Source organism: Muscardinus avellanarius, assembly GCF_963383645.1.
Source record: "Muscardinus avellanarius genome assembly, chromosome: 8".
In the NCBI taxonomy this organism is placed as follows: Eukaryota; Metazoa; Chordata; class Mammalia; order Rodentia; family Gliridae; genus Muscardinus; species Muscardinus avellanarius.
The window spans coordinates 40,042,807-40,065,706 of NC_137794.1; positions in this window are offsets into that span (position 1 = coordinate 40,042,807).

Consider the following 22,900-nt stretch of genomic DNA (forward strand, 5'->3'; position numbering starts at 1 on the left):
TGTATATAGCCATCAAAGTCAACAACTTATGCACAATGCAGGCTATTCAGGGACAGGTGGGCTTGGCCGATTTGAACAAGGTCGAAAGTCCCCTGTTCCCATAATGGGAAGAAATAATCCCAAAGATAAAAGAGGACTGGGTTTTTCTATGGGGCCACTGAACAATTAAAGATTAAATGGAAAACAGATGTGCCAGTGTGGGTCTCTCAGTGGCCCCTTCCTAAAGAAAAAGTTACAGCAGCCCACAAACTGGTACAGGAGCAATTATTGGCAGGACATTTACAGTCCTCCACATCTCCATGGAATACACCTATTTTTGTTATCAAAAAGAAATCAGGTAAATGGAGATTGTTACATGATCTCCGAGCAGTAAATAATAGTATGGAGATCATGGGACCAGTGCAATTAGGGTTACCAGTTATATCGGCCCTCCCTGCCAATTGGCCCACTGTTGTGTTGAACATCAAAGACTGCTTCTTCTCTATTCCACTGCATCCTGCAGATACCCCTCGATTTGCTTTTACTATACCGTCCATTAATCATCAGCAGGTGGATCAAAGATATGAATGGACAGTACTACCACAGGGTATGGCTAATAGTCCCACATTGTGCCAAATATATGTAGATAAAGCTCTACAATCTATTAGAAGAGAATTTGCTTCTTCCATGATTTATCATTATATGGATGATATTTTATTATGTACTAAAACCCCAGAAATTTTGGATGATATGCTTATAAAAACTATATTATGTCTTAAACAATGGAATTTAATTATAGCTCCAGAAAAAATACAACAAAGAAATGTTAAACAATATCTTGGCACCAAATTAGAAGATACTATTATTCGTCCTCTTAAGGTTAGCTTGAGGGTGGACAATTTACAAACTTTAAATGATTTCCAAAAACTTTTAGGGGATATAAATTGGATTCGACCATATTGCAGGCTTAGTAATGCTGACCTTAAACCTTTGTTTGATTTGCTAAAAGGGGATTCAGATTTATTTTCTTCACGATCATTAACACCTGAGGCACGAGCATGTATTCAACTCGTAGAGAAAAGATTATCTGAAGCACAAGTGGATCGTATAGATTATCAGAAAAAATTGCTGTTATGTATTCTTACCACAGATCTCACACCCACTGGAGTGTTGTGGCAAGAGGGTCCCATAATGTGGATACACCTCCCTCATTCTCCAAAAAAAGTGTTGCCATGGTATCCAGCCTGTGTTGCACAAATAATTATTAAGGCATTAAAGGCATCTCTGACTGCATTTGGGATGCAGCCTGATCTTATCATCACTCCATATACTAAAGAACAGCTTGCCACTCTAGCTGCCACCAATTCTGACTGGGCCATTGTCCATGTAATGGCCACAGGACAATTCGATAATCATTATTCACAACATCCATGGCTCAGGTTTGTTTTGGCTCATCCTATTATTTTTCCCAAAATAACTCGATCTGCACCGATTGCTGGAGCGCCAAATATTTTTACAGATGGATCCAAAGGAGGTATGGGCGTGATATTCAAAGAAGGCTCGGATCCACAAACTTTTCTTTTTCCCCATTCCTCAGCACAGGCAATAGAGATTTTGACAGTGATTCAAGTATTTATGCTCTATGATTCCACTCCATTCAATTTAATTTCGGATAGCTTATATGTGGTACAAACACTTAATAGCCTTGAATGTGTAGGACATATTAAGGGACAATCTACTATTCTTCTATTATTGGCTAAGTTACAACAATATATTTGGAACAGAAAATGTTCTTTCTATGCAACCCACATACGAGCTCATTCAGGACTTCCTGGACCGCTTGCTGAAGGTAATGCTATTGCAGATTTTCATACTCGAACTGTACTTATTTTTTCAAATGAAGACAAAGTTTTACAGGCTCAAGAATTTCACAATAAATTTCATGTAAATTCCCAAACACTGAGACTAAAATTTAACATCACTAAAGAACAAGCTCGACGCATTGTATTACAATGCAAAAAATTGTTTGACATTATTGCCACAGCCTACTACAGGAGTAAATCCTCGAGGTTTGCGACCTCTTCACCTATGGCAAATGGATGTCACGCATGTTCTTAAATTTGGCTCTCTTAAATATATACATGTGTCTATGGATACATGTTCTGGAGTCATCTTTGCCTCTGCTCATACTGGAGAAAAGGCTCAACATGTAATTTCCCATTGTCTGCAAGCTTTTGCTGCCTGGGGCATCCCTCACCAAATTAAAACTGATAATGGACCTGCTTATGTTTCTCAAAGATTTTCTCATTTTTGTACCCAAATGGCTATACAATTAAATCATGGATTACCATATAATCCACAGGGCCAAGGCATAGTAGAACGAGCACATGCCACTATTAAATCTGCTTTACTAAAACAAAAAGGGGGAATAGGGGCTCAATGGAGCACACCAAAAGATAAACTAAATCTTATATTATTTATTCTAAATTTTTTTAACGTTGGATGCCAATGGACGAACAGCAGCGGAAAGACATTACAGGCCTCATGAGCACTATGCAGGGCAAGCAATGTGGAAAGATATTCTTACAGGAGCATGGAATGGTCTGGATCCAGTGCTAACGTGGGCTCGAGGGTCGGTGTGTGTTTTCCCACAGGACAAAGACTCGCCAATTTGGGTTCCTGAAAGATTGGTGCGCCATGTACAGGAACCAAGGGAAGATGCCAAGCAACAAATGGATATGGCTAACTCTATTGGTAATGTTCAACATTGGAATGGGTGAAAAAGATCTTTGGGGAATTATTTCTGCTTTCCCTCTTCCTTTACCTGTGTCCACCACTGCCACCATTTTTCCTCGGTTCTTTACGACCAATAGTTCCTTAAATTTGCCATGGATTCCCTTTGATGAAGAAATTAGGCCTTATGCATTTTTTAATATAACTTTAAATGGCAGTTTATGCTTTTATGCTAATAAAATTTTGAATGATACCTATGATAGTCCTAATCCATGTGTACAGTTATATAATCAAACTATGGGAAAATTTCAGCCATTTAATGATTCCAGTCCCATAGGAAATGTTACTGTTTTAGAAGGATATGCTCCTTTAGCATTTTCTAGATATGGACATCCCGAAAATAAAACAGCTCCTTCACAGCCACGGTGGGCTCCAAAATGTTATAGCCCACGTAGCTGGCCATTTAAATGGACTGATTGCCAAGACTCTAAGGTAGTCTGGGCCTCTTCAGGCTATCATTTAAGTTTTTCTCCAGGCATATCTACTATGCGCAATCATACTTGGGCAGGATATAATTATGCATATCAAAATCCTATACAGTATAAGCCGCCCAATCCTTTTAATATTTGGCTTCTCTGTGGGATAGCAGGAGGCTGTACTGATATAACAGCTATGTCTATGATTTTAGGGGGAACTGTAAAAAATTGCAGCTATTCTCAGAATTTTTCCGATACTTTTGAAAATAGCGTCAAAGTAAATTGTTCAATGGGACCACAACTCCCGTTTGGACCCACTCCTGTTTGTGTAACTACTCCGTTTTTTTGGCTTGTTTCTAATAGTTCCTTGGTTAATGATAGTCTAGGTTGTTTTATTGATACCTGTTTTCTAACTTTCTGCTGGAATGCTTCTATGCACCCTTGGGCAATAGTAATGCGACTGCCTATAGCAGTTCCTTCGCCAGTAAGAGTGGATGTAAATTCCCTTCCAGTTTTGCTGAACCGAGAAAAGAGAGATTTTGGAATTTCTGCTCTTATTGCTGTAATTGTGGCCTCTGTGACCGCGGCAGTTACAGCTGCTGCCGCTTTGGCAACGTCTATAAATACTGCAGCCACTATGAATGCCCTATCCTCACATGCGGCTACTGCCATGGCTCAGCAAGCTCAAATAAATGGACAACTTAAAGCTGGCATATTAATGGTAAATCAAAGAGTAGACCTGTTACAAGAACAGGTTGACATTCTAGGGCAAATAGCGATGGTACCATGTATTCATAAATTATCTGGATTATGTATAACGTATGTGCAGTATCAGAATTTCTCCCATGCAGGTAATTTGTCTCGGCAATTAAGCAAGATGCTTCTAGGGACTTGGAGCCGTGAATTTGAACACACCATGATTGAGCTTCGAGCGTCCATCACTGCAATTAATTCTACCCATGTGGAAGTCGCCACAGTACAACAATGGATGGACTTGATACATGGAACATTGGGTTTCTTAAAAGATTGGGGTGGCATGGCATTCTGGGCATTCTTGCTGGTGGTAGCATGCTGTTTCCTGGTTGGATATATCAGGCGAACTCGACAACGCACACTGCAACAACAGCGTATATTGGTGCAAGCTATGGCAGCCCTTGAAGCTGGCTCATCTCCCCATGTATGGCTCAGTATGCTGGATCGGTAGTCAGTGATGGGTAAGATCTTCCCCGGGACCTTTCAACCTAAGACAGGGAAACAATCATGCTATTGTTCTCCCAATGACGGGTAAGACTGGTCCTTGAGGGTCGACGACCTAAGACAGGCACGATCCCGAGCCTTATTTTAATAAAACAAAAAGGGGGAGATGTCGGGGCCCACTCGGCTGGACCGAGATGGCACCTAGGCTTGTTGCCAGCGTGGATTCAAGATGGCGCCTAGGCTTGCAGCCAAGTCATGAGACTCACAAGATGGACGTCTCCTTGAGCATGCACAGTGTGCTATGCTACGTGCCTGCGGTATGATCAGTGATGCCTACCACCAGCCTGCCTATGAGAAAGTCAGAAGTGTGCATGCCCTAGCTGTGGAAGCTTGGGGTTGGTAGGGAATAGAAGGAGGGATTATGATGCTGATATATATTGTGTACGCATTGTCAGACATATTAGAGAGAGAGAAGAGAAGAGGAAGAAGAGACATGTTAAGGATCCATTAAAGAAGAATTCATATTTCAGCTGAAAAGGTGTCTGTGTCGTTCTCTAAGCCCCTGCGGGTCGGAGTCTTGGGAGACGATATGTATCTATTGGCCCTTTGTATCTCTTCTTTTGTGAAGTGTCTATTTAGTTCATTTGCCCATTTCTTGATTGGGTTGTTTTTTTTGCTAGTGTAGAGTCTTTTGAGCTCTTTGTATATTCTGGATATTAGCCCCCTTTCAGAATGGCAGCTGGTAAAGATCCTTTCCCATTCTGTAGGCTTCCTCTTTAGGTTATTGATAGTTTCCTTTGATGAGAAAAAAAACTTTTTAGTTTGATGTTATCCCACTTGTTTATTCTTGCTTTAATTTCCTGAGCTTTGGAGGTTTTGTTGAGAAAGTTACTGCCTGTGCCAATATGTTGTAGTGTTGAACCTATGTTCTCCTCAACTAACTTCATAGTATCAGGTCTAATTTCTAAGTCTTTGATCCATCTTGAATTGATTTCTGTGTTTGGTGAGATATAGGGGTTTAGATTCATCTTTTTACAAATGGTTAGCCAGTTCTCCCAGCACCACTTGTTGAAAAGGCTGTCTTTTCTCCAGCGTATGTGTTTGGCCCCTTTGTCAAAGATTAATTTACTAAAGATGTGTGGGTTTGTTTCTGTATCTTCTATTCTAATCCACTGGTCAGTATATCTGTTTTTGTGCCAGTACCATGCTGTTTTTACTACTATTGCTCTATAGTATAGTTGGAAGTCTGGGATTGTAATGCCTCCTGCATGTTTCTTATTATTAAGAATTGCTTTGGCTATTCTAGGTCTTTTCTTTCTCCATATGAAGTTCATGATTGATTTTTCTAGGTCTCTGAAGAATGTCACTGGTATTTTAATGGGAATTTCATTGAACCTATAGATCAGTTTTGGCAGAATGGCCATTTTGATGATATTTATTCTGCCTATCCATGAGCATGGGAGATCTTTCTATCTTCCAAGGTCTTCTTCAATTTCTTTCTTTAATGTTTTATAGTTTTTGTTGTAGAGGTCTTTTACATCTTGGGGTAGGTTTATTCCTAGGTGTTTTATTGGTTTTGAGGTTATAGTGAATGGAATTGTTGTTTTTGTTTCTTTCATTGTGGATTTGTTGTTGGCATAAAGAAAAGCCACTGATTTCTTTAGGTTGATTTTGTAACCTGCGACTTTGCTGAATTTGTCAATCAGTTCCAGAAGTCTTTTGGTTGAGTGCTTTGGGTCTTCCAGATAAAGGATCATGTCATCTGCAAATAAGGATAATTTTAATTCCTCTCTTTCTGTGTGAATTCCTTTGATTTCCTTCTCTTGTCTGATTGCTGCAGCGAGAGTCTCAAGGACTATATTGAAAAGGAGTGGTGATAGTGGGCATCCTTGTCTTGTTCCTGATTGTAGCGGAAATTCTTGCAGTTTTTCCCCATTCAATATAATGTTGGCTTTGGGTTTGCAGTATATTGCCTTAATGATGTTGAAGTACTTTCCTTCTATCCCAATTTTTTGCTGTGTTTTTAACATAAATGGGTGTTGGATTTTGTCGAATGCTTTTTCAGCATCTATTGCTATGATGATGTGGTTTTTGTTCTTGGTTCTATTTATGTGGTGAATAACATGTATTGATTTGCATATGTTGAACCAGCCTTGTTTTTCTGGGATGAAACCGACTTGGTCATGATGTATTATTCTCTTGATATAGTTTTGAATGCATATAGCTAGTATTTTGTTTAGAATTTTTCCATCTATGTTCATTAAGGATATTGGTCTGTAGTTTTCCTTTCTTGAGGTGTCTTTGTTTGGTTTGGGGATTAATGTGATACTGGCCTCATAGAAGGAATTTGGAAGAGTTCCATCTCTTTCAATTTCCCGGAACATGTTGTGAAGTATTGGTATTAGTTGCTCACTGAAGGTTTTGTAGAATTCAGCTGGGAACACATCTGGGCCTGGGCTTTTCTTTGGTGGAAGAATTTTTATTGCCATTTCTATTTCTTTGGTTGTTATTGGTTGGTTTAGGCTTGCTATGTCCTCTTGGCTGAGTGTAGGAAGGTTAACTGTGCTTAGAAATCTATCAATTTCTTCCAGGTTTTCAAGTCTATTGGAGTATAAATTTTTAAAGTAGTTTCTGATAATCTTTTGAATTTCTTCACTATCTGTGGTGATATCTCCTTTTTCATTTCTAATTTTGATCATTTGAGTTGATTCTCTTTTTCTTTTGGTTAGGTTGGCCAGGGGTTTGTCGATTCTATTAATCTTTTCAAAGAACCAACTTTTTGTTTTATTGATTCTTTGAATTGTTTTTTTGTTCTCTATTTCATTTATTTCTGCTCTAATTTTGATAATTTCTTGCCTTCTGCTGGGTTTGGGAATAGACTGTTGCAGAATTTCTAGATCCTTGAGTTGCGTCATTAGGTTCTTTACTTGGTGGTTCTCCGTCCTTTTTATGTGGGCACTCAATGCAATAAACTTTCCTCTTAGTACTGCCTTCATGGTGTCCCATAGATTTTGGTAGGTTGTGTCTCTGTTTTCATTTGATTCCATAAATTTATTTATTTCTTCCCTAATTTCTGCTCTTACCCATTCGTCATTCAATGGTGTATCATTCATTCTCCATGAATTTGAATACTTTCTTTCGAGTTTCCTGTTGTTGATTTCTACTTTTATTCCGTTGTGGTCTGAAAAGATGCAAGGAATTATATTACATTTTTTGAATTTGCTGGTATTTTCTTTGTGTCCCAGGATGTGATCTATTTTGGAGAAGGTTCCATGGGCTGCTGAGAAGAAAGTGTATTCTGTAGTTCCTGGTTGAAATAATCTGAAAATGTCTATTAGGTCCATTTGGTTTATGGTTTCCTTTAGTTCTAGAGCATCTTTACTCATCTTTTGCCTTGAAGATCGATCCAGTGGTGTGAGAGGCGTATTAAAGTCTCCCAGAATTATAGTATTTGGGTCTACTTGGGATCTTATGTCCAGAAGGGTTTGTTTTACAAATGTGGTTGCCCCCACATTTGGGGCATAAATATTTACTATCATTATATCTTCTTGGTGTATTGTTCCTTTTAATAAAAGGAAGTGCCCTGATTTGTCTCTTTTGATGTGTTTTAGTTTAAAGTCTGTTTTGTTGGATATCAGGGTTGCTACCCCTGCTCTTTTTTGGTCACTGGTGGCATGGTATATCTTTTTCCATCCTTTCCCCTTCAGCCTGTGAATGTCTTTGGCTGTGAGGTGAGTTTCTTGCAGACAGCATATATTTGGATTATGTTTCCTAATCCACACTGCCAGTCTATGTCTTTTGATTGGTGAGTTAAGTCCTTTGACATTAAGAGATATTATTGAAATATGATTTTTGTTTTCTGCCATTTTATGTTCTTTCTACTCTTGGGTGGTTTGGTCTTTCTTCTTTACTTAAATGGCCCACTTCTTAACTTCCTCTCTTCTCTGATTCTGAAGTCTGCTTCTTTTTTCTTCCTTATGGTTTATTTCTTTAAGAATTTTCTCTAGTGTTGGCTTTGAATTCATGAATTTTTTGAGATTCTGTTTATCCTGAAAGACTTTGGTTTCACCATTGATCTTGAATAGTAGTTTTGCTGGATAGATGAGCCTTGGTTGAAAGTTATTTTCTTCCAGGGTCTGAACCACGTCTTACCAGTCTCTCCTAGCATTCCTGACCTGGGTTGTATAGTCTGGGGTGATTCTTATTGTTTTGCCTCTATATGTCACCCATCCTTTTGTTCTCACTGCTTTTAAGATTCCTTCCTTAGCCTCTATGTTGGTCAATTTGGTTATTATGTGGCATGGAGTCGTTTTTCTTTGGTCCTGTCTCAGTGGAGTTCTGTATGCCTCCTGGACTTGAAGGTTCAAGTCTCTTTCCATATTTGGAAAATTCTCTGAGATTATTTCCTTGAAGATATTACAGATGCCCTTGGTCTGTCCCTCTATCCCTTCCTCAATGCCTATTATCCATAAATTAGGATGTTTCATATTATCCCATAATTGTTGGATGTTTAAGTTTTGTTGCTGTAAAGATTTCTGTATATCGCTGACTGTGTTTTCGGTTTGGGATGTACTGTCTTCTAATATTGATATTCTGTTTTCCATTTCATCTAATCTTCCAGAATTTCTTTCTATTGCTGTCTTCATTTCACTTATTGCCTCTTTCATTTCATTCCAGACCTCTTTCTGATTCTTTTTTAGTGTTTCTAATTCACCTTTAACCTCCTCTATACTTGTTTTAAATCCTTTCATCATATTGTACATCAAGATTCTGAACTCCCCTTCTTGCATTTCTAGTAGGTCAGTATTCGTGATTTCTGCTGTCTCTTCATAATTCCTGGTTCTCATATTTATAGCGTTCTCTGTCCTGTTTTTCTGATTTCTACCCATCGTTCGTGAGTATTATGCTTAGTCTAATCTTAATATTCAGAGATTAGGGGTATCGGCAAGTCAGCAGAGCCTTTCCAGTGTTGAGGGCAAGTGATGTGGGAGGAGCTGTGGTGATTGGTAAAGGAGTCGGATTAGGTAGAGGATATGTTTAGATTGAGAAAGACTTTAAGTATGATAAGGTAGTATCTTGCTAGGAATGAGAGAAAGTTAACTAGTAGGACTCTTGTTGTTAGTAGAGTAGTTATGGATATAAGAAATACTTTGAGTATTAAACCAGGAGGTATATTATGGGGAAAAGTTTTGGGGGAAAAAGTATGTAGGTTAGTGTGGGAAGGTTTGTAAATAGGGGTGATGGAAGGAGCAGACAAACATTAAAAAAAAATCCACACAAGATACCAAGACTATTGTGTAATCCAAGAAAAAGAGAGGAAAAAACAATCAAAGGAGGAGAACAAAAAAAGGAGGGAAAGAGGAGGAAAGAGGATAAAAGAACTAGAATAAAATAGAAGGAACTAGCCACTGTGTGAAATCAGAAAATAAGGTAAACTATCCAATATATATATAAACAAGTTAAAGTAAAAGAAGTGTGGGTTAAGAGAAAAAAAAATAAAACAGCAATAACCATATCAAAACAAAAGCATTATAAAAGCAAATAAAACAAAACATCCACATTAAAAGTAAAGCAAACAGTCCTACTTATTTACGCATATGGGGTCAGGTCCATATAATATGTGCGTATCTGATTGCTTTGGTAGCTTTCAGAATATAATCCAATGTCTCTTAGTTTTCTTTGTACTCTATTTTTATCTTCTTAGGTCACTCTGGGTGTTTGGACACCTTTCTCTCCTTTAACAGCTTTAGGTTTATGTGTCCGGATGTCTGGTTTCACTGTTATTTGATTCTGTACAATTCACAGGTTCTGCAAAATTCCAACCTGTAGTCAGCACCTCTGCACTCACCACCCTAGCCTCCAGCCTGTGCTTCCCTACAGCAGGGGTGGAGGATGACCAAAGTATAATTGGAATCTCCCCCTGAGGTCCTGTGCAGATATTGTTGCCCGATGGATTTTCCTGTGTCTCTGGAAATTCCAGCTGGGCTAGCCGGTGTGGTCCCAAGATGTACCCTGGGCAAATGGATGCCGGTTCCTGGATGCCCACACTTACTGCCAGAGCTCTGCCTATTCTGAGAGTGCAGGCTGGGTGCGCTGCTATTACTGGACCCAGGTGTGAGTGGATGCAGTTGCCTATTGCTGCTGGTATGCTCTTCCAAGGTGTACTGAGCTGTGTTCTCGCTTAGAACTAAGCGTCTGGCTACCAGGCAGGTGGGAACACCCAGTGGTGGGCCAGGGGTGCAGGATAGGTGCTCACAGGTCCAGGTGCACAGGCAGTGCACGGTGTCCAGCAATGGTCTCTGCCTCCCGCGGGACGTAGAAGCTGGGGGTGCCCCAAGGAGATTTCCAGGGCATACAGGGCTTTCGCAGCCTGGAAGGCAGGCTCTGGCAAGATGGCGGAGGCTAGACACACATGCAAGCTCCGATTTAGGGGTGGCAGTGGCACAGGCACTGATTACTAGCAGGGGACCGTGGCGCAGACAAGGTGCGTGAGGAGAGTGCTGTGTTCTGAGGCTTGGACCAGTGCTGGGGGATTGGGGCTGCGGCGCACGCTGGGACCCGTACTTTCCCTGGGCAGACTCAGGTACCTGGCGTCCTTGGTTCAGGCTTCTGTGGAGGTCTCTGAGCTGTTGTGTTCCAGTCGCTGGTGACACACAGAGTTCTGACGTGGGTGCTGCTCGCTGCTTAAGATGAGGTCCTAAGTCCGTTTTCAGTCCCGGATTATCTTGCCGCGGCAAGCAGCCCACCGATGGGCGTTCCGATTGTATCTGCAGCAGGTCCGGTGTCCGATCTTTGTTCTTCTTCTTCTTCTTCAAGTTCAGGGTTCTGCCGAAGTACCTGGATCTGTTTTGGTTCCTGGTATGTATTTATTTTGTTTATTAAGACACTGCTTTCTAAGTATTTGAACTTTATTTGCTTCAGCTACTGAGAAGTGCTGTGTCCCTCAGTCGCCATTGTGAAAAAAAAAAAAACTGACCCAGTTTCTAACAATATAGACTCCCAGTAACACATCCAGAACTGACCCCTACTGAATGACATACATATGGTGGGGATAAACCATATTCTAACCACAGAAGATAGAAATGGACAGAGAGAGAGATTCTCTACCTCTCTGCAGATATAGAGATATATGTAGATGTATATCAATATAGAGATAAAAAATATATGTAGATATATAAGGTTGTGTGTGTGTATGTGTGTGTGTGTGCATGTGTGTGTGGGTTACTAGGGATAGAACCCAAGGACATACTACCTCTGAGCTACACCCCCAGCTTTTTTTTATCTTTTATTTTGAAACAGGGTCCCACTATCCCACTAGGTTCCTGAGAGTCTTGCTATGTTGCTGAGACTGGCCTCGAACCTGCGATTCTCCTGTATCAGACGCCTAAGTAATGAGATTATAAGTGTGCACCACTGCACCTGGCTTAATATCATTCCTAAAAATATGAAAACTATATTCTTTTTCTTTATAGAATTTACTTTCTGATTCCAGTTAGGCTCATCATAGTTTTCTCTAGATCCTGGAAAAATAGGTACATTTCACAAAGAAAGTAACTTTAATTTCCCCTCTAGATCTAGTGTAGCAAGCCTGACAGAAAGACTATTATAAGGATAGCCCAACTTTTATTTTGGTTTTCTTTATGAAATTAAAGAAAATCTTCTAAAAGACTTTGCCATAAAGTTAAAAATGGACAATACAAAGCTGGGCACTGTGGCACACACTTGTAATCTCAGTACTAGGGAGGCTGAGACAGGAAGATCACAGGTTCAAAGACAGCCCCAGACACTTAGTGAGGCCCTCCCCAACTTAGTGAGACCCTGTTTCAAAATAAAGAATGAAAAAAATCAGGCTAGGGGTTTAGCTCAGAGGTAGAATGCCTCTGGATTCCATCCATAGCACCACACACACACACACACACAAAAAAAAAAAAAAATGATACAAAAGCATTTTAGACCTGTACTCAAGGCCCAAGATGTCCTGGGTCCTGTAGTGCATTTGTGGTGTTAACTTTGCGATGTTGTGAGATAGTTACTTTTTTTTTTTTTTTTGGTGGTACTGGGGTTTCTGGAAACCCTTCTACCTCCGGGCTACACTCCCAGACCTATTTTATATTTTTTTATTTGGAAACAGGGTCTCATTTTTTTAATATATTTTATTGGTGCATTATAGTCAAACATCACAATGGAATACACAACTCGTGAGGATATCCAAGTACGCATCATCCACTTAACCTTTATCCAATCCCCATCCCACTCTCTCCACCTCTCTCAATCCCATGCTTGATTTAGTGATTAAATTTGATATATTTGTTTACGTACATCATGTGTTTTAAAGAGATTCCATCTTCCCCCATCCCATCCTCTCTGATTGGTCACCTTAATTGATCCTCCATAGGGCCCTTTCTTCCACTAGATTTCCTCCTATTACCCATTTCTTCCTAGTTTTTGCATATTAGGGAAAGCATCTGATTTTTTTATTTTCTGTGACATTTCTCTGTGTATGCCGCATTGCAAGTTCCAATCCCACTCTTGAAGGCCCCAGCACCGGCCTGGCCACCCGGAAGACTCTGATCCCAGCCTCACTGGCTCCAGCACCAGCCTTGCCTCATGGCAGGCTCCAATCCCAGCCTTGTAGGCCCCAGCACCAGCCTTGCCTTAAGGCAAGCTCTTATCCTGGCCTCACTGGCTCCAGATACGGCCTCACCACATGGCAGACACCAATCTGGCCTTGCTGACCCCAGTACAGGCCTTGCCGCATGGCAGGCTCCGATCCCAGCCTCGTTGGCCCCGGCACCGGCCTCCCCCCTCAGCAGGCTCTAATCCCAGCCTCCAAGGCCCCAGCACCTGCGTAGCCGCATGGCAGGCTCCTATCCTGACCTCAGAGGCCCTGGCACCAGCCTTGTTGTCTTGCTGTGCATCAGGCTATGGTCTCTGTAACTATGAGCAGGTTGTCTACAGCTGTTGCCTTTTTTCCTTCTTTTTTTTTTTTTTTTTTTTTTTTGGTGGTACTAGGATTCCTGGAAACCCTTCTACCTCCAGGGTCTACTCCCGGAGACCTATTTTTTTTATATTTTTATTTTGAAACAGGGTCTCTTAAGCCAGCAAGGCTTGCCTGAAACCTGCGCGATCCTCCTGTCTCCGCCTCCCAAGCACGGGGATTACAAGCATGCGCCACCACGCCCAGCGTTCTTCAATTTTTTTTTTTTTAATATGAGAGAGCAGTACATGTCTTTTGTGAAAGCTGGGACCCCAAATACCTAGTGGCAATGAATTTTGTCTTCCCTCCAAAGGCAGAGGTCCACAGCTTCACTTTGGAGAGCAGGCTCTACTGTTCCACATGTACCCTGGCCTCCCGCTCTGCACAGAGGAGTGCGGTGGCCAAGAGGGCTGATGACTCCCAGAACACGCAGCATGGCAGCCCATCCCCATCCACTTAGCATGTTGTCCAGAATTCCTGAGCATGTGTGGCAGGAGCTGTCTACTTTTGGGGAGATTTCCTCAAAAGTTCATGGTGGACTGGACTGGATCTGTCTGCCCCTCCAAATTCTGGTCACCACCACCCCTGCTGCCACCATTGCCATCTCGGTTCTCTCCTGAATACCTTTCCCACACAGTTTGTTTTCTAGAATTCCTGAGCATGTGCAGCAGTAGCAGTATACCTTTGAGGATATTTCTTTAAAATTATGAGGTGGATTGGATTGAATCTCTACCTCTACCAAATACTGACCACCACTGCCACTGCCACCGCCATCTCGGTTCTCTTCTGAGCACCTTATTCACACAGCATGTTGTCCCAAATTCCCGAGCATGTGTGGTGGTAGCATTCTACCTTTGGGGTGATTTCTTCAAAAGATCAAGGTAGTGAATGGCCACTGCCATTGCCACTGCCTCCACCATCACAATTCTCTACCAAACACTTTTCCCACACTGCATGTTTTCCAGAATTCCTGAGCATGCACAGAGGTAGCACTCTACATTTGGGGCAATTTTTTCAGAAGATCAGGGTGGGTTGGATCAGATCTCTGCCTCTCCCAAATACTAGCCTCCACCACCACCACCACCGTCTTCCTCTTGGTTCTCTGCTGAGCTCCTTCCTTACATGATATGATGTCCAGAATTCTTAAGCATGTATGGCAGGAGCAGTCCCCCTTCACGGGGATTTTTTTCCAAAAGTTCCAGGTGAATTAGATAGGATTTCTCTGCATCTCCTGAATCCTGGCTGCCGCAGTACTCAGCAGCAATGAATTTTATCTCCCCTTCACGAGTGGAGGCCCACAGCCTCACCTCATAAAGCATGATCTGCTATTCCAAATGCAACAAGAACCCCAGTGCAGCACAGAGGAGCATGGTGGCCAGGCATACTGAATTACCCAGGAAGCGTGGCTTGGCTTCCCGCCCGGTGCTGCTGGGCTCCCTCCACCACGTCTGGATCATTCTTCTTACAAGGTATGTTGCTAAGAGTCCCCAGCATACATGGCTAAAGCAGTCTTTTCTCTAATCCCTTCTGGGATGTTCTTCTAAAAATCACTTTTCTTGCATGTCAGGTGCCTCCTTGTCATCTTGCTTCTAATTCCGCCGTTATCCACTCTCTCTCCTGTATTCTAGATTGGAAGTCATGGCTGGAAATGTCTCCTTAAGTTGTCCCAATCAAATATTAAGCCAAAATCTGGTGTCCAGGGCTTCTCTGAGGAATGCATGTCCTTTTCGGCAGCCACAATCGCCACTGCGACCATAGCCGCTACCATCTTGCCCTTCTCTCCCCAAAACAGGGTCTCTTAAGCCAGCACAGCTGGCTTCGAACCTGTGCGAATCTCCTGTCTCCACCTCCCAAGCGCGAGGATTACAAGCATGTGCCACCACACCCGGCAATGAGGTAAAGTTACTAACAACTCATTTTCCTCTGTCAGTTCCTTCTGGGGTGTTTCACCTTTCACCCTAGCTCCACCCTGCCACTCCTCAAAAATGTCTCTCATGCTCTCCTAAGTGTTCCCCCAAAGTTATTTTTCTATTCCTTTGACCTGGGTGTTTATAATTACTAAATGAGCCAGAGTAGTTAATAATACTTGTTCAGTAAAAAGCATAGCATCAAAATCCTAGGATTTTGAAGCTGACTGTTAATAAATGAATGAGTTGGCCTCAAGTAAAGGGCATCCCATGTTCATGAACCACTGCTAAATTTCACATGGCCCATAAATTGATAATTGGTATGTGGCTGCAGCTGGGGGAAGGGAGAGGAGGGAGGAAGGGAGTCCTTGTGAGGTCTACACTGACTCAGGGTTGGGTGTGGAGCCAGAAGTACTTACCTGTGTCTCACTGACTAAGCCAATTCACATGAGAACATGAGGATCCTGTAAGAAGAAAACCATCTCATATGAAGTATTTGGAAGGGAGTGGAGAAGATGAGGAAAGTGGGAAGGAAGTAGCATCTACCAGCCCCACCCTAGGGGCCCATAAGCCCCTGAGGACAGGAGGACTTTCTCCCTTTATCTAAGTAGCTCTGGGGCTGCAGTGCATGGTGGGAGGCCGGCTACACTCTGGAGTAGACAGCACCAACCACATGGCCAGGACAAGCCTCCTCCCTTTACTACTCTGTGAGCAGTGACACCAGAAGTCTCTGGAGAAGGATGATACGAGTTGCCTGGGTCCCAGGAGCTCACCTGGGCCCTTCCAGGAAGAACCGAAAGGCCCCATGGTCTGCCTGTGCAGGCACAAGCAGGAAGCAGAAGACAGGGAGTCACGGTCTGTGACCTCTGTGCACTGAGGAGTGATCAGAGCCTGGGAACATTCCGGGTTTTACTCACCCCCAGATTAAGATGCTCTGCCACTATTTCCAACTATCTCCTGGGAAGCACAGAGGTAGAAGGACCTAACACGTACTTTCATTTTTTGCACCCCCTGGGGATTTGGGGAGGACAATAAAAGGGCTATTTGTGGAAGCCTGCTGAAGTCCCTCCCATGGCCTCTGCCTCTCTTCATGTGACTGGAGATAAATGCTCCTCTCAGTGGAAATGCCTTGACTCTTTCTGATGTCGGCATCAAGGGTAACTTTTCCCCTCCATTTGGAACAGTTTATCTAAACTTATTTTTTATTATTGCTCCCTACAGCCTTTCTTAATTTTTTTTCCTTTTCACTCCCCAATTAAATGTCAATACTAGAGATTTTCTGTATATCTGTGTATGTACTATAGTGTATGTACACTATTGTGTGTATGTGTGCGAGCATGTGTGTGTGTGTGGTACTGGGTATTGAATCCATTGGCATTCTACTTCCAAGCTACTACCCTAGCCCTATTTTACTTTCTGTTTTGTTTTTTTTTTGTTTTTGTTTTTTTGGTTTTTTGTTTGTTTGTTTGTTTTTGTTTTTTTTTTTGTGTGTGTGTGTGGTACTGGGGTAGAACCCAGAGGCTTTCTACCTCCGGGCTATACTCCCAGACCTATTTTATACTTTATTTGGAAACAGGGTCTCACTAAGTTGCTGAGAGCCTCACTAAGTAGCTGAGGCTGGCTTAGAACCTGTGTGATCCTCCTGTCTCAGCCTCCCAAGAGTGGGGATTACAAGCGTGCACCACCACTCCCGGCTTACTTTTTGTTTTGAAACAGGCTCTCACTAAGTTTCTGAGGCTGTCCTAGAACCTGCCATCCTCCTATCATAGCCTCACAAATACTGGGGCTACAGGTGTGCACCATCACACCCAGCTTACTTCATATATTTTAAATACTTCTCCCTCCCCCCCCCCTTCCAAGAACTAATATTTGCTCCCTTTGGGGTGATACTAACATCCTTACCCCATAGGAATGAGAATATGAGATTTAGAAACCTTTTACTTTCACAACATCTTGGGACCTAGCCCGGCAAGCCTGTGGCCCATCTGGAGCCCAGCTCATCCTCTGTTGGAGCCAGAATCCTCTGTGGTCCCATGCACACAGCCGAGATGTCATCCACACGTATCCCCAAACACCATGACTTGTGATAATTACAAACTCAAACCAGCTGGCTGCTGCTTGACATATATCTCCAAACAATATCTACTCTTTATTTTGGGTACTAGGGATTGAATCTTGGAGCATTCTACCTTTGAGCTATAATACCAGCCCTTTTATTTTTCATCTTGAAACAGGATCTCACTAAATTGCCAAGGCTGGGCTCAAACCTGTGATCCTCCTGTCTTAGCCTCCCAAGTTACAGATTACAGACATGTGCCGCCATGCCTGGCTCTACTTTTATTTTGCTACTAAATCACAGGTACCTGCTCACATGTGCTCCACTACTATCCACTGTATATTAGATATGTGGTCAGCTTCTTTAGGACACTGCAATCTAATCACACACCCTTGAGTTGGAAAACCTAGTTTGTCTTTTTATTCCAGACATGTTTTTAGATAACATAAGCTCTCTGAAGTATAAAGCTCTTGATATAAAGTTCTTAAAACTTGCTGAATTCCAACCTCTTTAGTTTTCATAACTTATACCAACTTTCAAATTTTGTTGGTGAAGATGGCAAAAGATGGGAGCTTCCACTAATAATTTCTGCTGTAACATCGACATTAGCCTTTTTGCCATCAGCTTTAAAAAGCCTCAAAAAGTAGACTTTTACATGGAGGGGGTGTTTCCCAATTATATTAAGCAGAAGGAATCATTAAACAGGCACCTACCACTCTGGGGGAAAGTCCACACGTTCAGTCCCAGTCATCATAAAGTAGTACTGTAAGCAGAGCCTTTACGGTCTACCACAGCACCTTCAGCCTTCATTTAGTGGGCTCGCCTTCAGTAAGTCTACTCCTAGACTGCTGAGAGCATCCAATTAATCAGAGTACTGGACTTTGTGATGTAATGAAGTGCTAACGAGGACCACATGTGGCTGTGAACAGCCTCCATGTGACCAGCCCTGCTCACCAAGTGCAGAGGAAAGGCTCGAGATGGAGCCATTGGGAGTGACAGGTAACGCCAAGTTGTAGTACTTTGTGTGCTTGGGTATGGCATGGCCTCAGAAAGATTGCAAATGAATCTGGGTGTGGTGGTGCACACTTTTAATCCCAGTACTTGGGAAGCTGAGACAGGAGGAGGACTGCAGGTCACAACCAGCCTCAGCTATTTACCAAGGCTCTCCACAACTTAATGAGACCCTTTCTCAAAATAAAGAATAAAAATAGGGCTGGGGATGTAGCTTGGAGGTAGAATGCCCCTGGGTTCAATCTACAGTACGAAAGAAAGAAAGAAAGAAAGAAAGAAAGAAAGAAAGAAAGAAAGAAAGAAAGAAAGAAAGGAGGGAGGGAGGGAGGGAGGGAGGGAGGGAGGGAAGAAAGAAAGAGAGAAAGAAAGATTGCAAATGGTACATCAATGCTTTGTGTTGATTCAATTTCAAAACATATTATTTTCCAAATCCTTTTCAGGGATGCTTGTGGGCCCATTACCCTTCTACACCTAAAAATCTACATTAATTTATTAGAGACAATGAGCATATTAGAAAAAGAAATGTCCAAATTATTCCATGTTTTGGCCTTCCCACCTCTAGTAATCATGCAAAATTGATCATTTGTTAACACTATCTGACACATGCTTTAGAAGACTCAAGCTCAAGGCCTATTTCAACTTTTTTTTTTTTTTTTTTTTTTGCAGTACTGGGGATGGAACCCAGGGGCATTGTACCTCCAAGCTACACCCCAGACCTATTTTTTTAGTCTTTTTATTTTTGAAGCAGGCTCTCACTGAGTTGTGAAGGGCCTTGCTAAGTAGCTGAGGCTGTCCTCAAACCATGATCCTTTGGTCCCAGCCTCCTGAAGGCTGGGATTACAAGCATGTGGCACCACACCTGCCTATTTCAACTTTTAATCAACTTTAAGATTCATATGGCTCCACATTTTACATTTCCATCAGTTATTAATCATCCTAATACCAATAGCATGTTGATATTTTTGTCTCATGTAGAAGTTCTGATCCACTATTTCCTAGCCAGGGTTGGGAGGTACCTCTGAGTGGCCTGGATAATCTGAAAATTGACCTGCAAGCACCTACACCTGGACTTTATGATTAGATAGAGGTTGGGCTCTAGAATCCTTTCTAAGAAGGAGTTCCAGCCAGGTATGGTGGCTCATGCCTGAATCCCAGTACTTGGAAGGATGAGACTGGAGGATTGCAGATTCAAGACCAGACTTAGGAATTTAATGAGACCCTGTTTCAAAATAAAAAATAAAATAGAGTTGGGGGGTCAAAGGTAGGATGTCCCTGGGCTCAGTCCCCAGAACTACAGATAGAAAGATCAATAGTTGCTTCAGAGTTTGGTTTGTATGTATATTTAGGAACAAATGCTCTAAAGCCAGGCATGGTAACACACACCTGTAATTCCAGTACTTGGGAGGCTGAGAGAGGATCGCAGGTCCATGGCCAGCCTCAGGTACTTAGTGAGGCCCTCAGCAACTCAGTAAAACCCTGTTTCAAAATAAAAAATAGGTCCGGACATGGTGGTGCACGCTTGTAATCCCCACACTTGGGAGGCAACAGAAAGGAGGATTGCGCAGGTTTGAAGCCAGCCACACTGGCTTAAGAGACCCTGTTTCCAAATTTAAAAAAAAAAAAAGTATAAAATAGGTCTGGGAGTATAACCTGGAGGTAGAAGGGTTTCCAGGAACCCCAGAACCACCAATAAATTAATTAATTAATTAATTAATTAATAATAGGGCTGGGGATGTAGCTCAGAGGTAAAATGCCCCTGGGTCCAATCCCCGATTCTGCAGAAAAAAGGAATAAATACTCTAAAATGGAACTTAATATTTTTAGGCATATGCAACAGAAGATGTATTTATTTTATTTGCCACAACTTTAAATCTGTCTGTTGCATGGAATGAGATTAAAATAGGTAAAATAGGATGGTCTCAGCCGGGCGTGGTGGCACACACTTGTAATATCAGCACTCGGAAAGCTGAGACCAGAGAATCACAGTTCGCAGATAGCCTCAGCTACTTAGTGAGGCTCTCCACAACTCAGTGAGACCCTGTTTCAAAATAAAGAATAAAAAATAGGGCAAGGGGTGTAGCTCAGAGGTTGAATGCCCCTGGGTTCCATCCCCAGGCCTGAGGGGAAAAAAAAAATAGGATGGTCTTTTTTTGAGGTCCACCTATGGTTGCCTTCTTGTTATACTCCTACATAACAAACCAGGCCAGAATTGGAGGCATGAAGCAAAAATGAATGCAGTGGCATTCTGTGAGCATTCATTTGTGCTCACAGAAGCTATGGGCTGAGCATTCACAGCAGGGATGTTTACCTTTTTTCATGCTTTCTATGGCCTCAGCTAGGAAGACTCAAAGCTGGAGATAGCTCCACAGCTGGGGCAGGAATCACCTGCGAGCTCCTGCACTCACAGGTCTCACACCTGTGCTGTGCTGGGCTTCAGAGCTCAGCTGGGCCCCTCAGCCAGAGAGCACTGCAGGACCAACTGCTCTGTGTGGCCTGGAATTCCTCACAGCAGGGAAGCCTTAGAACTGTCCCCTGCCACGGTGAGCATTCCAGAGGACAGTGCAGGACCCTCACCGGCCGCTTCAACGCCACAACATCACCACTTCTGTTCAGTTGTCCAAATTAGAAACAACAAAACCTCATGGGGGGATTTCAGGCACCATCCATAACCTCATGGGGAAGAGATTTGGGGACATGGGGCACAGCTAATAGAGTCCCACCACCTCTGCCCTACTTTGGTTGAAGGCAGGCCCTAAAAAGAGATATCCTGTTCCTTGCTAAGAAATTTTGCAAGTCTAAGGAAATTTGGAGGGCATGTGGTCAGCTATCCATTGAAGTGGAAATGAGAAAGCAATAGCTACCTGCTGAGCTGGGTGTGGCGGCACACAGGCTTGTAATCCCAGGGCTTGGGAGGCTGAGACAGGAGGATCCCGGTTCACAGACAGCCTCAGCTACTTAGTAAGACCCTGTTTCAAAATAAAGAATAAAAAATAGGGCTGAGGGTATAACTCAGAGTTAGAATGCCCCTAGGTTCCATCCCCAGTACAGAAGGAAAAAAAAAAAAAAAAAAGCTACCTGCCTGAACATAGGAGGGAAATGCCCTTTTTACACCTGCAAATAATTTTCACCTTCCTGCGTAGTGGCCTCTGAGGTCCCTGGCTGTATCAAGACTGAACATGTCCACAGGGCTTCATAGTTCAGAGAGCCTTCTCATTCACATTCTCACTTAGAAGTCACAGGTAGGAATTCTTGTAGCAGGTAACAGGAAAGGCAGGTTTTATTAGCTCCATTTTGCAGATATGAAAACAGACAGTAGAGGATGTGGAGTGGTTTGCTGGCAGTCTCACTGGTAAGGCTCAGAGCCAGGGCCCCGGTGCATGGCCCTGTGCCTCATTCCACAGGGGCTCGGCTCATTGTCTTCACTAATCACCATGGAAAGCATCCTTGTGTCTTCCTCAGCTCTTCCACTGAAAGCACCTGAGCTGTCCTTTCGAGTGAGTTGTTCTACTGTTACCTGACATTATTGAGTGCTTGCTATAGTATTAGTCTGACATAATTGTGAGCATGTTCCCAGTAGCGTTTTTCACTTGCAGAGTTTTTGGTTATGCATGAATTTGTTCGTAGGAGGTAGATAAATAAGAGCTACAACTTCCAGAACACACAGTCATGATAGCTCACACACTACTGCCACACACCACCAGAAGCACCAAGTAAATGCAAGAATCTGACCCCTGCGTGCAGTGAGCACAGGGAGACACAAGCACACCCCCCCGTCTGTTCTTCTCACCCACTTCACCAGCATGCTACAGCAGTGTGTACCCAGTGCCGTACTCCCAGACTGGTGCCATTTTCTTTCTGAAACTTCACCACAACAACCCAAACATGAAGATGTATCTTAAGTTGATGAGCCCAAGAAGCAAATGAGAAGAGAAAGCTCAGATCTAGAGAAGAAGCTAGAATAATGAAACATTTAAAAAGAAACAAGAGAACTTTACCTATCACAACAAAAAGAGGCCAAAGAAAATCCATGTTGCGCCCCATCAGTGACAATGCAGCAGCAAAGATCAGAGAAGGCTGTTTAGCAGGAAGGACCTCAGGGTCGCAGAGTCCCTGGAACAAACCGGAGGAGGCTGTAAATCATGACCATGGTGCAGATGGTGATGACGAATTCCAGCGGCTGCCCTCTGCAGCTGACCACACCGCCGTCATTGTCAGCAAGAATTGGGCTGATGGGCACCTGTGTGGATGAAAGGCAGAGACCCCAGTGCCCAGCAGAACCAGCACCTGGTGGCCTCCTGTTTCACCAGGGCCAGGCATGCGGCTTCTTGGAGAAAATAACAAATGCCGAATTTCTATCTTGAGTTAATACAAAAGGAAAATGGGACAAGGAAGCCATATGCCTCTGGTGCCGTAACATCCCGTCCTAATACTCCCTTCACTCAGAATCCACCCCACGTGGCGCCATATGACTGATGAGGTACTCTGTGTATTGTAGTGGATCTTTTCATTTATTAGGGGTTGTAGATACTTAAACTTTGTATTAGGGCTTTAGAGGAGTATTCCT